The sequence below is a fragment of the Sapajus apella genome, unplaced genomic scaffold (genome assembly GCF_009761245.1).
Source record: "Sapajus apella isolate SASKATOON/1434 unplaced genomic scaffold, GSC_monkey_1.0 scaffold7, whole genome shotgun sequence".
NCBI lineage: Eukaryota > Metazoa > Chordata > Mammalia > Primates > Cebidae > Sapajus > Sapajus apella.
Genome location: NW_022436947.1, coordinates 9,382,176 through 9,394,347, shown reverse-complemented (window position 1 = coordinate 9,394,347; position 12,172 = coordinate 9,382,176). Strand labels below are relative to the sequence as shown.

General features: G+C 45.7%; 1 protein-coding gene across 1 annotated transcript in view; it reads right to left on the bottom strand.

The window, feature by feature from the left end:
• Nucleotides 1-12,172, bottom strand: part of PLXNA4 (plexin A4) — a 458,024-nt gene that overhangs the window by 119,383 nt on the left and 326,469 nt on the right. The gene's annotated exons all lie outside the window — the stretch shown is intronic.

Here is a 12,172-nt window from a genome sequence, read left to right as displayed (position 1 = left end):
TTTTGCTGCTCCAGAGAGCATTTAGCCTGAGACCAAGACCCTTCTCTTTCTCTTCCTCCTTGCCATTTACCAAGATATCATAAGCTCACTCTGTAGCTGTTACTTGCCCGCTCTTTCTTTCCCATAATGTTGGCCAACTGGCTCTAAAAGCTTTCACTATGGTGCTTTCAAAGAGCAGCTGCTGCTATTTCTCCTCCTACCCACACTCTTCATGACTAGAGGCTTCCTCTCCAACCCAAAACTTTATATTAGCTTTCACCAGCCGCCTGTTAATGTAAAATGTTCCACATGACATTTTTGCTTAGCCCAAATGCTTCCATTTCCTGCATGCTCTTAAATATCTTTTGAATTTGTTCTCCAATGTAGCTTTGCCTTGATGTCTCTTTACATGACTTGCCAGCACCTGCTACATAGTAGGTACTTAATAATGATATACTGGATCAAACAGAGTTATTTTCTTTTTATAGCGTTGGTCTTTATTCTCCATTTTTCCAGTTTCTTCTTTACAAAATTTTTTTTTTTTTTTTTTTTTTTTTACATCACCTTTTTCCGTTTGGGATACCTTTTTTATCTCAATGGAGAATCCTACCTGATGTTTCAGCTTGAGCTAAGGGAATTTGATGTGGCTGTCCTTTTTAATTTCTTGCCATCAGACAATAGGCACAGCAAACTATAAACTGTGCTGACCTGGCTGAACTCTCTCTGTTACATGAGCAAATTCAGAGGCCATGTTTCCCCTGCTGTTTTATGGGGCATATGCCTCTGTAAAATGATGTCCGCTTGGCAGGGGCTACTTGTAACACACACAGGCAAACTGGCACCAGAGCTGCTCAATTAGTCTCCAACCCTCTTTTGGAATTAATTAATAATTAATTCCAAATCCCACATGATCTCTTTTCCCTGAACTTTCTTATCCCCTTTATACATCTTTTTGTTCTCCAAAGTACACACTGACGGTTCTTAATGACCACACTGCGTTTTCACTTCTTTCAAGCAACCTTTTAGCCTCCCTCTCCCATTCTGATGGCTGTGACCTTGACCTTGGTGGCCCTTCCTCCACCTTCTCAGATGTCTTTTTTGCATATTTGGAATTTTATCATTTATTACTGCTCATGTAATCTGCATGGGCCGTGCCTGGAGTCTGCCTACATACGACCTTCCTATCCTACTAATTAACCTAACAATTAGTTCCTTACGAATTACCCACACTGGCTCCACACCAGCCAAGAATTTGCCCTCTTCCTGTTGCGTGTTTAATTTCTCTTTCTACCCCTTAAGTGAGCACAGACATGCTAGTCATGTAAGCATATAAATAGTTTGGCTCCTAACCCAAAGTACCCGGACTCCTAAGAATTCATGAGTGGTAATGAGGTTCACTAGCTATTTTCAATATTTCCCAAAGCCTAATGGAAATTGAATTGTTGCTGTTTTATGTTTTCTATGCATACTCAGTGATGTACATCTCATATTAAAAATAGAAAATATATTACTTAATAAATACAGTTTGTTTAGTAGATAGAATATTTCAAAACATAACACACAGAGGGAAAAAATAAAAGGAACCATAAATGGTGAAAGTGGGGAACCATAAGTACACAACGATGTTTTCATATGTTCCAGCTGCTTGTCTAGCACTCCATATTTTGCATGGGCTTAAACGGAAAATCATGCCTTGCTCAATCAAAAGCATTTTCTTGCTCTAAACTTAATTACCATCCTCCCCAGTTTCTCTCATTGACAAGTTCTGTAAGCTGCTTTGGACGGAATGTGCCCGGGGGTTCCGGGATGTTCCACATCAAGTCAAGAGCCAGCTGCTTGGTGAATCTGAAATTCTCAAAAACTTTTGCATTGGGAATCTTAGAAATATCTTGAAACTGGTGTTTTAATAATGTCCATACCCTGGAATCATCAAGTCCCTCCCCTTGATTTTAAACATGAGTCATTTTTTTGTTGTGCTGGAAAGCATGCAAGAGCCCTCAGAGCTAGGTTCAAATTCCGGCTCAACATGGAGATAAAAATCCCCCTCCCCGCCCCAACCCAATTCAGTTCCCAAAGCACAGGTGATGATGCAATGGTTTCGTAAATGGTCTGGCACTTCAGAAGGGACAGCTATGATGGATTGCTGCTATCCTTGTTATTAATATCTCAATCCTCCTTGTATTGTCACCTCCCCGCTGTATGCCAGAAAACTGCTTGGACAGTTTTCCCAGGCCTCGGGAACTCTGTTGGGAATTCAACAGATCTGGGAGAACTTTTCTCTTTTAGTATCTTGGTGGTGTCATTTCCTCCTTGAACTGTGATATTTGCCCCTAAACCATTCATTGCTTCACCCTTTGGGTGAAACCTGGAGCTACCTCATTTCCAGGACTTATTCACTATCTTTACTAGCTTCTGGAACAGCTATCTGCTTTTCTTAGCTTCTCATGTGGGTGGGTCCATATGAGACAGGAACACAGTCCTGCACAGGTATGATGAGCCCTGGGTTCTACCACCACTCTGCCCCCAGCTTCCTGAATGAACCTGGATAAGTCTCTCTCTGGGCTTCTTTTTGGTCATCAAATGAGGGACTGGGCAGGTTAGTTCTGAATTCCCTTTCAGTCCTAACATCCTAAGTCCTTGTCAATGCTCCAACAAAGTCTCTCGGGTCAACCTCATCTTACTTTTTTGGTTTTCATGGACACGTATAAGAATGGCATCAGGTCTACCTTCAAAAAACGTTCTCCTAAAAGCAATCATCCAGACATTCAGAGCTTTCTCATTTTGAAGGCAAACAATCCAACTTTCTTTAATCTTTCCTACAGAATCTTTCTGTTTATGCATTATGACTCTCTTCTGAACTTGATCTAGGTTTTCTTCACTCTTTTTAAAGTGTGGACATTCAAACTGGGAAGCCAGCAGGATTCTGACAGTTGGAGTAGAAAGGTTACCATTATTTGAAAAATAGGTACCACCTCCCTCCCTTTGCCAGGACCTTCCGAAGGAAGGTCAGGACCAGGCCCCACCATCAGGCAATAGTCTCCAGCATGGCCAAGGCCTCCCTGACTGCCTGCTCACCTCCCAGCCTCACTACTTTGCCTCACTTTCTACCCCATGGTTAATTCTGCAAAGCATCAGAATTTTGTCTAATACTTTAAATCACTTTTGAAAACTGGATTTAGTCCAACCATTTAGCTCACTATAAATGTATCCCCTCCTGTCCCCAGTTACCGTCCTCACCTTGCTAGTACGTTGCACAGGTGGCCAGATGGCTTCTGAGCCACCTTGCCTCTATGATTCTCTCGCCCCAAATACCTAGACTTACCACTCACACCCTTATGCCATACAAATCTGCCTCTCCCATTCCCTCATCTCCAGCTCCTCTCCTGACCCTAGAACACAAACCACTCCAGATGCAGAGCCACACGATTAATTAAAACCACCCCACGCTGATTAAAGTCTTAAGCTGCAGTGCCAGGCATGCTAATTAACTGAGTGAGGGAATTCAGACCACAGGAAGAGGTGAAAAAAGAAAGTAATAGGGGCGGGAGAGGGACTTCTGTTTGGAGAACAAATCAGATGGTGACGTGACCTAAGCTCCCATAACGATAGATTGTCTCAGAGACCACAGAATATTGAGGTCTGGCCACCAGACCCTAGCAAAGGTGTTGATTGATGTGGCTGCAACTTCACTCTCGCTGCTTCTAGAGATGGGAGCCCCATCACCTCTGGGGACCTTTTGTGCATAAACTGTGCTGGGGGAGCCTTCCTTGGGTGCAGGGTTAGGGTGGGGTCTGCACAGCATTGTCCTGGCTTTGTACCAAAACTTATTAGGCAGCTTAGCAGTTCCTCCAAAAGTTAAACAGAATTACTATGTGATCCAGCAATTTTGTTTCTGGGAACACTGCAAAACAACCAGAAGGATCTTACAGAGATATTTTCATACTCAGATTCATAGTGGAATTATTCACAATAGCGAAAAGATGGAAGCAACCCAAGTGTCCATCAACAAACAGATGAATGGACAAACAATAGGTGGTATATCCATACAACAGAATATTATTCAGCCTTAAAAAGCAGCAAATTCTGACACATGCCACAACACGGATAAACCTTGAGGATATGATGCTAAGTGAAATAAGTCAGACACAAAAAGACAAATACTACATGATTCCACTTATGTGAGGTACCTAGAGTAGTCAGATTCATAGCGACAGAAAGTAGGATGCTGGTTGCCAGGGACTGGGGAAGGGAGGAATAAGGAGTTACTCTTTAATGGGCAAAGACTTTCTGTTTTGGGCAGATGAAAAAGTTCAGGAGAGGGAGAGTGGTGATGCTTACACCACAGTGTTAGGGTACTTGCAAATGCACACTTAGAAACAATTAACACTGTGGATTTTGTTATGTATATTTTACTACAATAAAAAAAATTGAAATAATCCTTTTGAGTGGACTTCACAAATGATTTCATCTTCAGCATGGCAGTGTGGATATGAAAACACCCATTCTCACTGTTCACAATAGCAAAGACTTGGAACCAACCCAAATGCCCATCAATGATAGACTGGATAAAGAAAATGTGGCACATATACACCATAGAATACTATGCAGCCATAAAAAAGGATGAGTTCATGTCCTTTGCAGGAACATGGATGAAGCTAGAAATCATCATTCTCAGCAAACTAACACAAGAACAGAAAACCAAACACCACATGTTTTCACTCATAAATGGGAGTTTAACAATGAGAACACATGAACACAGGGAGGGGAACATCACACACCAGGGCCTGTTGGGGGTGTCAAGGGCTACGGGAGGGTTAGCATTGGGAGAAATACCTAATGTAGATGACGGGCTGATGGGTGCAGCAAACCACCATGGCACGGGTATATCTATTTAACAGGCCTCCACATTCTGCACATGTACCCCAGAACTTAAAGTATAATAATAATAAAAAAGAAAACACCTGTTCTTTGCTTAGCTCCTTGGGTCAGAGGGGAACAGCTTTCTGCTGGTAGACTAATACTGTCATGTTTATGAAATATTCTGAGACCTTTCAGTGAAAAGATAGGTATCGCTACTCTTTTCAATGTCATCTCAAATGGACAAAGCCTTTTGGATAAATGTCTCCTATCATGTATCATTACATACCTGGCCCTGTCTTTCTCAAGCTCTGTATACCTGTTTCCTGATTTGGAAAAATAATGCCATAGCCTTGTTCTTCCTGGAACTTTTCCTTACCTCCCAAAAGGCCTAGATGAGGTGCTCCACTTCAAATAACTCACCCGAGGCCAAACAGCCCCCGACTTTAGAAACTTCTCCTGCTGTTGTTCAGCCTCTGCTTTGGTGTTTTTCATTCTCAGTTATAGCCAGAAGCCGCCCATGTTCCCGTCCCCACTGACACTTCCTTTCCCCCTAGATCACCTTTCTGGGAATCAGGGTGGTTTTATCCTTTTGCCACCAAGGTAAGCTTCCTTAAATAATATAATGTAGTTTGGTCTGGTTTTAAACGACTGTAAATAGAATTATCATTTGCTGTTGTACATGCAATCATGGTCATCACCACCACCACCATCTTCCTAACCTGTCTAGTCCCAAAGGCCGCGAATTTACAAAACAATGGCCCAGCATTGGAAGGCAACGGATGGCTGAGAAGACAGCAAAGGCTCCCACTCAGATTTCAAGTCATAGCCTTGGTCTTCATAAGTCTCGTCATCTGATGAGCTGAGCCCATTGCTTGGGGACCTGGGAGCCTGGGGATCCTCCATGGCAGCTGGAGGGATTTTTACAGTTTCTGAATCCTGGTCCCCACTGCCCAACTCCCGCCTGATTTCCCTGATATTTCGAAAGATGCTTTCCTCTGGCAATAGGGTCCCACTCTACCTGCTGCTGCTCACATTCTGAAGGGTGCCTGCTGTTCTGCTGATTACATTCAGAAATCTTCCATAGATATAGCATGCAGTCTCTGTGTGTATCTCTAATTTGTTTGAGCGTTTGACATTCTGGTCAAAATGTGAGTTATGACTCCATTTCTACTCTTATAATTGCATGCTAATGCCACGATGGCTACACTGAGCCTGATGGTTGGAGTTAATTTAAATATCCAAAAAGTTTCTTAAGTACCCAATTTCCTTCACAATTGTCAAAAAAGAAAGAAAATAAGAGGCAAGATGACCCATTAAGAAACTTCAAGAGGCTGCTGGAGAAACTGTCAAGCTGTGCAGATGCCGCTCTTGGTGCTGTACCTCATGCTGGCCTTCCTTACCGCTGTCCCCGAGCACAGGAAGTAGAGTTGAAAAAAGTGAGTCCTTTTCTGGCAAATTCTGAGCTCAGTAATACACATGGATCTCAGTGGCATGGTCTCGGGGAGCTCCTCAAAGCATCTCCACCAGCCTTGATTTCCTTTGGTCACCACTAGCTGCCTTTCCAGGCTTTATTTCTGCTGGCCTGGGACCACACAGAGGTTTTGTGGAGTCTCCCTGTGATGGCTCAAAGGCCCTAGCTGCCAGGGCTGCAATTAGTGGCTGAGCAGTGGCTCAAGGAGCTCTGCCCATTTCAAGTCACTCCACATGCCTGGAACTGTCACTCCCTGTCTTTTTGCTCAAAGGTGGCAGGTGTTTCCGAACCTGGCTAACTGGTAAGAGGGGCAGATGCCAGGAGGCTAGCCCCAGGCTGTGGCAGATTGTATTGAGTCTCAATTCTTCACTCCCTAAAAAGAAGACTTTTATGTCCCCACCCCTATGGCCTCGTGGTGAATAGATAAGTGGTATGCACTGCCCCACCTCTTGGCTTGGGGCAAAGCCTCAGGACTTGACCGGCCAATGGGGTAGTAGGAATCACCAGGCAAATGAATGCTTCAGATGTGCTCATGTGCTCGTCTTTGCCCTCTGTGCTTCTGTCATTGCCCTCTGTGCTTCTGTTATTGCCATGAGAAAAGCTTCCGGAGGTGGCTGTTTCCTCTTCAACCTGGGCCCCAGATGAACCCATGTTGGGAGAGAACTGAGCCCAACCCACAGCCAGGCAACAACCCCAGCTGACGTAGCAGCTTGAAGCAGAACTGCCCAGCAAAGTTGAACTGCCCATGGCTTTGCAGAGCCATGAGTGTGAGAATTCATCTCTATTGTATGCAACTGATTTTTGGGCTGGTTTGTTACAAAGCTTTGTTGTGGCAATAGCTAGCTGATACACAGGTGCTGGGCAGAAAGTTACACCATGATGCAAAGGTCCCATGAGAGGTAGAGGGGGGAGGTCAGTCAAATGGAGAAGGAGAGAGGCTGCAGTGTGGTAGCTTCTTTCCACCCCGTGCTTCACATAGGTCGTGCAGACACTGAGCGCGTATGTACCGGGAACAAGTTCAGAAATTATTGAAAGCTGGCCTAACATGATAAATGACCCTTCTCACTACCTCCCACGCCGGCCATGCTCTCTTAACTCTATGGTCATAGATCCATAGATCTCAGGAAAATCCAGCCCCTGAGCAAAGTACTAAAGATGACTTTGGGAAGAGAATGCAGCCCTCCAGATGTGGTCAGCTGACCAGAAGCGCAGATGTGCTTCAGACCCCCTGTACTGACCATCTGGCTGCCCCAGTGTCGGAAAATGATATTTTTCTACTTGACAGCAGTAAAAGCTCCTTAGGAATGGTTTGCCTTGAGCTCTGCAACTCCTCCTGCTGGTGCTTGGGCCATGGGGCCAATCCAGCTGGGGCCTCACTTAAGGGTGGACAGAGGCACAGGGTCAAGGGCAGTGGCCCTGGCTATCACCGTTGTCCCTACCTGCCTCTAGGCAGGACCTCTGGGGTCAAGGCCGACGATATTTAAAATAGCAAAGGCAATCGCCCCAGGGCATGAGGCTTGGGGAGCTGAGATTCCAATCTGTAATCTAGTCTGTGTGTCTGGGTGACCTTGAACAAAATCTTCCCACTTATTATGCCTCACTTGATTCATTTTCAGATTAGGGGGACCCAGTCCTCAAGGAATTGGTCAGAAAATACTACCAATACACATGATTTGAGAAGCTTCTTGTAAACGAAAAGTAGCAGATGTTGCGGAGGGCTGCAATTTGCTGCTATTAATAAGAATAAATGCCTAATAGGAAGCCAGTTTGCTCCGGGAACTCGGACAGCCAAGGAGCAAGTGCCGACGCCGGAATCATCAACATATGTTGGTCCTCATTAGCAAACGGCAGTAGCTGGGAAGCTGGGCAAGGAGCTCTCAGCGTGCTTTCTGCAGAGCCTCGAGAAATCACCCCATCCTCAGGCTTCCCGGTGTGGGCTGTGCTGCAATGGCACGTGACCATTATTGGCCAGACCCTCTCACCAAGCGGGAGAGCGATCCCCTTCCCTGCTGCACAGATGGAGAAGCTGTAGTCCAGAGAGGCTGAGCAGCTTGCCCAAGGTCATGCAGCAGGGGCGGTGGCAAAGGTGGAAACTGAAATTAAGCTGGGGCTGGAGCCTGCCCTCAGGCCTGCCAGACACCACTGGCTCCTGGAACATAGCACAGGGGATTGAGAAACCTGTGGTCCCTCCGCTGAACCCAGGTCCTGTGTTGAAAACTTCACAGCATTACAGGCTGCTTACTATACCAGCAGGAAGGTCTGGCTGAGTTCAGGGGCTGAGGAGCCCCTCCTGTGGGCAGATCACCAAGTAGCAGCCCTAAAGAGAGAATGACCATTGGTCTCAGCATAGCCTACTCCTCCAGGGAGGCTTCCATTCTCCTTCAAATGTGATTAGGGAGAAAAACAGAGTGTGAAATAGCTTTTTCTCTGGGACAAGCGAGAAGGAAAGATCTGGGGGAAAGACAGACCTGGGTTTGGATCCTGGCTCTGCCACCACTGTGTGACTTGGACAACTCATTTAGCTTCATCAAGCCTCTGTTTCCTCATCTAAGCACCCTGATGGGTTGTTTTGAAGATTAATTGGGATGACACATACGAATGTGTTAGTGCTAATGACAACTCTGTTGTTCCAGCATCTTCCTCAGATAAAACGCCCCTGTGATGGGTATATGCAAAGTCATCTCACTTCACTTCACTACACCTAGTACTCAGCTCATGCACAGCAAATGAGGAAAGTGAATGAATGTTTGTATGCATGCATGCATGAATAAGTGAATGAATGAATTTGGTTCCTGTTACACACCTACATATTCCAAGAATCCCCTGGAGATCATTTATTTGGCAATCTTGGCTCTACTCTAAAACCTATCATTTCTGGATTACTGCCACAGATTAATCTCTCCGTGTAAAGGTTAAATCTTCTCCTTTCTCTGAGCTCTCATGCTCACATTCACGCACAGGCTCAGGGGGCCCAACTTCCTGACTTCCGGGGCTGTAGGGTTGCAACATGTGAGTTTCTTTAGGTAGGCAGATCCCATGCATTTGACAGAGGAGACTGCAGCCCCACCAACATGGAGGTGAAAAGGAACAGAGGATGGGAGGAGGGTTCTGGCATTCACAGAGTTAACAAGCTGAGCGGGATCTTGGAAACATTCTAGCTGCCAATCCTCTCATTTTTCAGGTGAAGCTCAGTTGTTGCAGGGATTTGTCCAAGGCCACATGGCTACCAATACTATTTATTTGATACCCAGTTCCTAGATATGGACTCCTGGCCAAGATGCTCATTCTTGACCCAGTGTTAAGGTCAGGGCTGAAGCAGGGGCAGAGCCTCAGGGACCCACATCCTAGAGGAAAATGCAAGTCTCCCTCCCCATGCCCAAGCCCAGCAGGTGGGAAGGGGCCCTTGTCCTGGGGATCAAAGTGCTGCTCCTGTTCCAGCCATCTTTTAGCAAGTGACACAGACAAAGACTATGGTCCCTTCTGAACTGGGACCGGGGACCTGCTGTTGTGAGTTTCCCAAGCACAGCCTGCTCAATGGAAGCCTTTGTTCCTGCAGCCAAGAAGAAGGCAGGGAGGGGCTGGCACGGGGACACCTAACTCCCGGCCCAGGCAGCGGAGCCAAGCTAGTCCCCCAGCATATGCTGAGACTCCCTGGCTGGCTGGCACTGACTCCTTGTGGGAGGTGGCAGGGCAAGCTGAACGGGCACTCCCTTCTCCATCTAGCACCTCACGCTTCTCTCTGACTTCCTTCTAGCAAGAGCTCTGCTGACCAGCATCCCCAGCAATGCTCTAGCTGTTCAAACCACAAAAACAGCGTGTATAAATTATATATTTGAGAAGTGGCGTTTGCACACACCTATGGGTAGAAGTGTTCTGGACCACTGGAGCATGTTTGCAAATACACACATCTTTCCCTGCAGGTAACCCTGGTTGGGTATAAGGCTTCTCTGGCTAGGAGACAAACATCTTTTTTCAAAAAGGGATTTGACTTTGGGAGAAGCCATGGTGCTCAAATGAATGGAAACTGATAGCCCTCAAGGAGAACCTTCTAGGTCCATCAACATAGGGGCCCCACTCTCAGGAGACCAGGTGCTGCTGGCTTCCAGGAGGCAGAGATGACGGATGACCCGAGGGATCCTGAATCATTTTCCTTTCCACCTATCTCCTGCCTCAAGGTACCTGCTTAACTTTCCTGAACTTACATGAGCTTCCATTGCGGGATCAGGGCCCAGACTGCTGCCTGGGAAAGATGAAGGGGGCCCACCCTCTGGTGTCTGGGTCATCCTGGACACAGGTCATCTTTGCCTACACAGGCAAAATGCATCTTCTTCATCAAGCAATGTGGCTTTGAGAGCATTTTCCAGTAATTATTCAAATATGAAAGGACAATAGCTAAAGTAACAGCATTCCAAAAGGTTTGTTTTTCTTTTTTTTTCTTTTTTGAGACGGAGTTTCCCTCTGTCACCCAGGCTGGAGTGCAGTGGCACGATCTTGGCTCACTGCAACCTCCTCCTCCCAGGTACAAGTGATTCTCCTGCCTCAGCCTCCCCAGTAGCTGGGACTACAGGTGTCCGCTACCACGCCTAGCTAATTTTTGTATTTTTAGTAGAGACGAGGTTTCACCATATTGGCCAGGATGGTCTTGATCTCGTGACCTCATGATCCACACGCCTTGGCCTCCCAAAGTGCTGGGATTACAGGCATGAGCCACCGTGCCCAGCCTCTAAAAGGTTTTTATGCCTTATACACTGTCGGTGAGAGTTTAGATTAGTGCAACCATTTTGAGGAGTAATTTGGCAGTTATTACTAAAACCTAAAATGACCCAGCAAGTCTTCCTCTTGGAATCTTTCCTGCAGAAATACTAGCACCTAGACACACGTGCTTGGCTGTGGATATTCACTGTAGCTTTGTTTGTAGCAATGACTTTGGAAACAACCTAAATTTCCATCCACAGGGGCTGGCTAAAGAAATTGTGGCATACCTACATTCCAAGATAATAGTCTGTGTATATCGAGATGGATGAATGTCTATGATTCATCTTTGAGTTAAAAAAATGGCCAGGTGCTGTGGCTCACGACTATAATCCCAGCACTTTGGGAGGCCGAGGCGGGCGGATAACGAGGTCAAGAGATCGAGACCATCCTGGCCAACATGGTAAAACCCTGTCTCTACTAAAAATACAAAAATTAGCTGGGCATGGTGGTGCACGCCTGTAGTCCCAGCTACCCGGGAGGCTGAGGCAGGAAAATTGCTTGAACGTGGGAGGCAGAGGTTGTAGTGAGCCAAGATTGCACCACTGCACTCCAGCCTGGTGCCTGGCAATGGAGTGAGACTCTGTCTCAAAAAAAAAAAAAAAAAATATATATATATATATATATATATAATAAAGGTATGTTAAGACACAATTTTTGTTTTCATAAGACAACTGCATTGTGTGTGTGTGTGTGTATGGGGGGGTTAGCATGCAAATTCTCTCTGCGAAAGTCACACACACACACACACACACACACACACACACACACACACACAAACACAGACCTTGTGCAAAGAATAACTTCTAGAGAGAGAGTAGTATATCTAGTATCTGCTAACAATGGTTAACTTTGGGGAGTTTGAATTTTTTACAGACAGAGTGTTATTGACTTGGAAAATTAAAATAATATTTTAAAGATGCCTTAACCTTTAGTCTTTAAAACTAACTTAACTGTGCAGCCCAACAAGAATTTATTTTAGGGTAACAGCTTGAATTTTTTTTCCTTTTTTCCCAGACAGAGTCTCAGTCTGTTGCCCAGACTGGAGTGCAGTGGCACAATCTTGGCTCACAGGAACTTCTGCCTCCTGGGTTCAAGCAATTTTCCCAC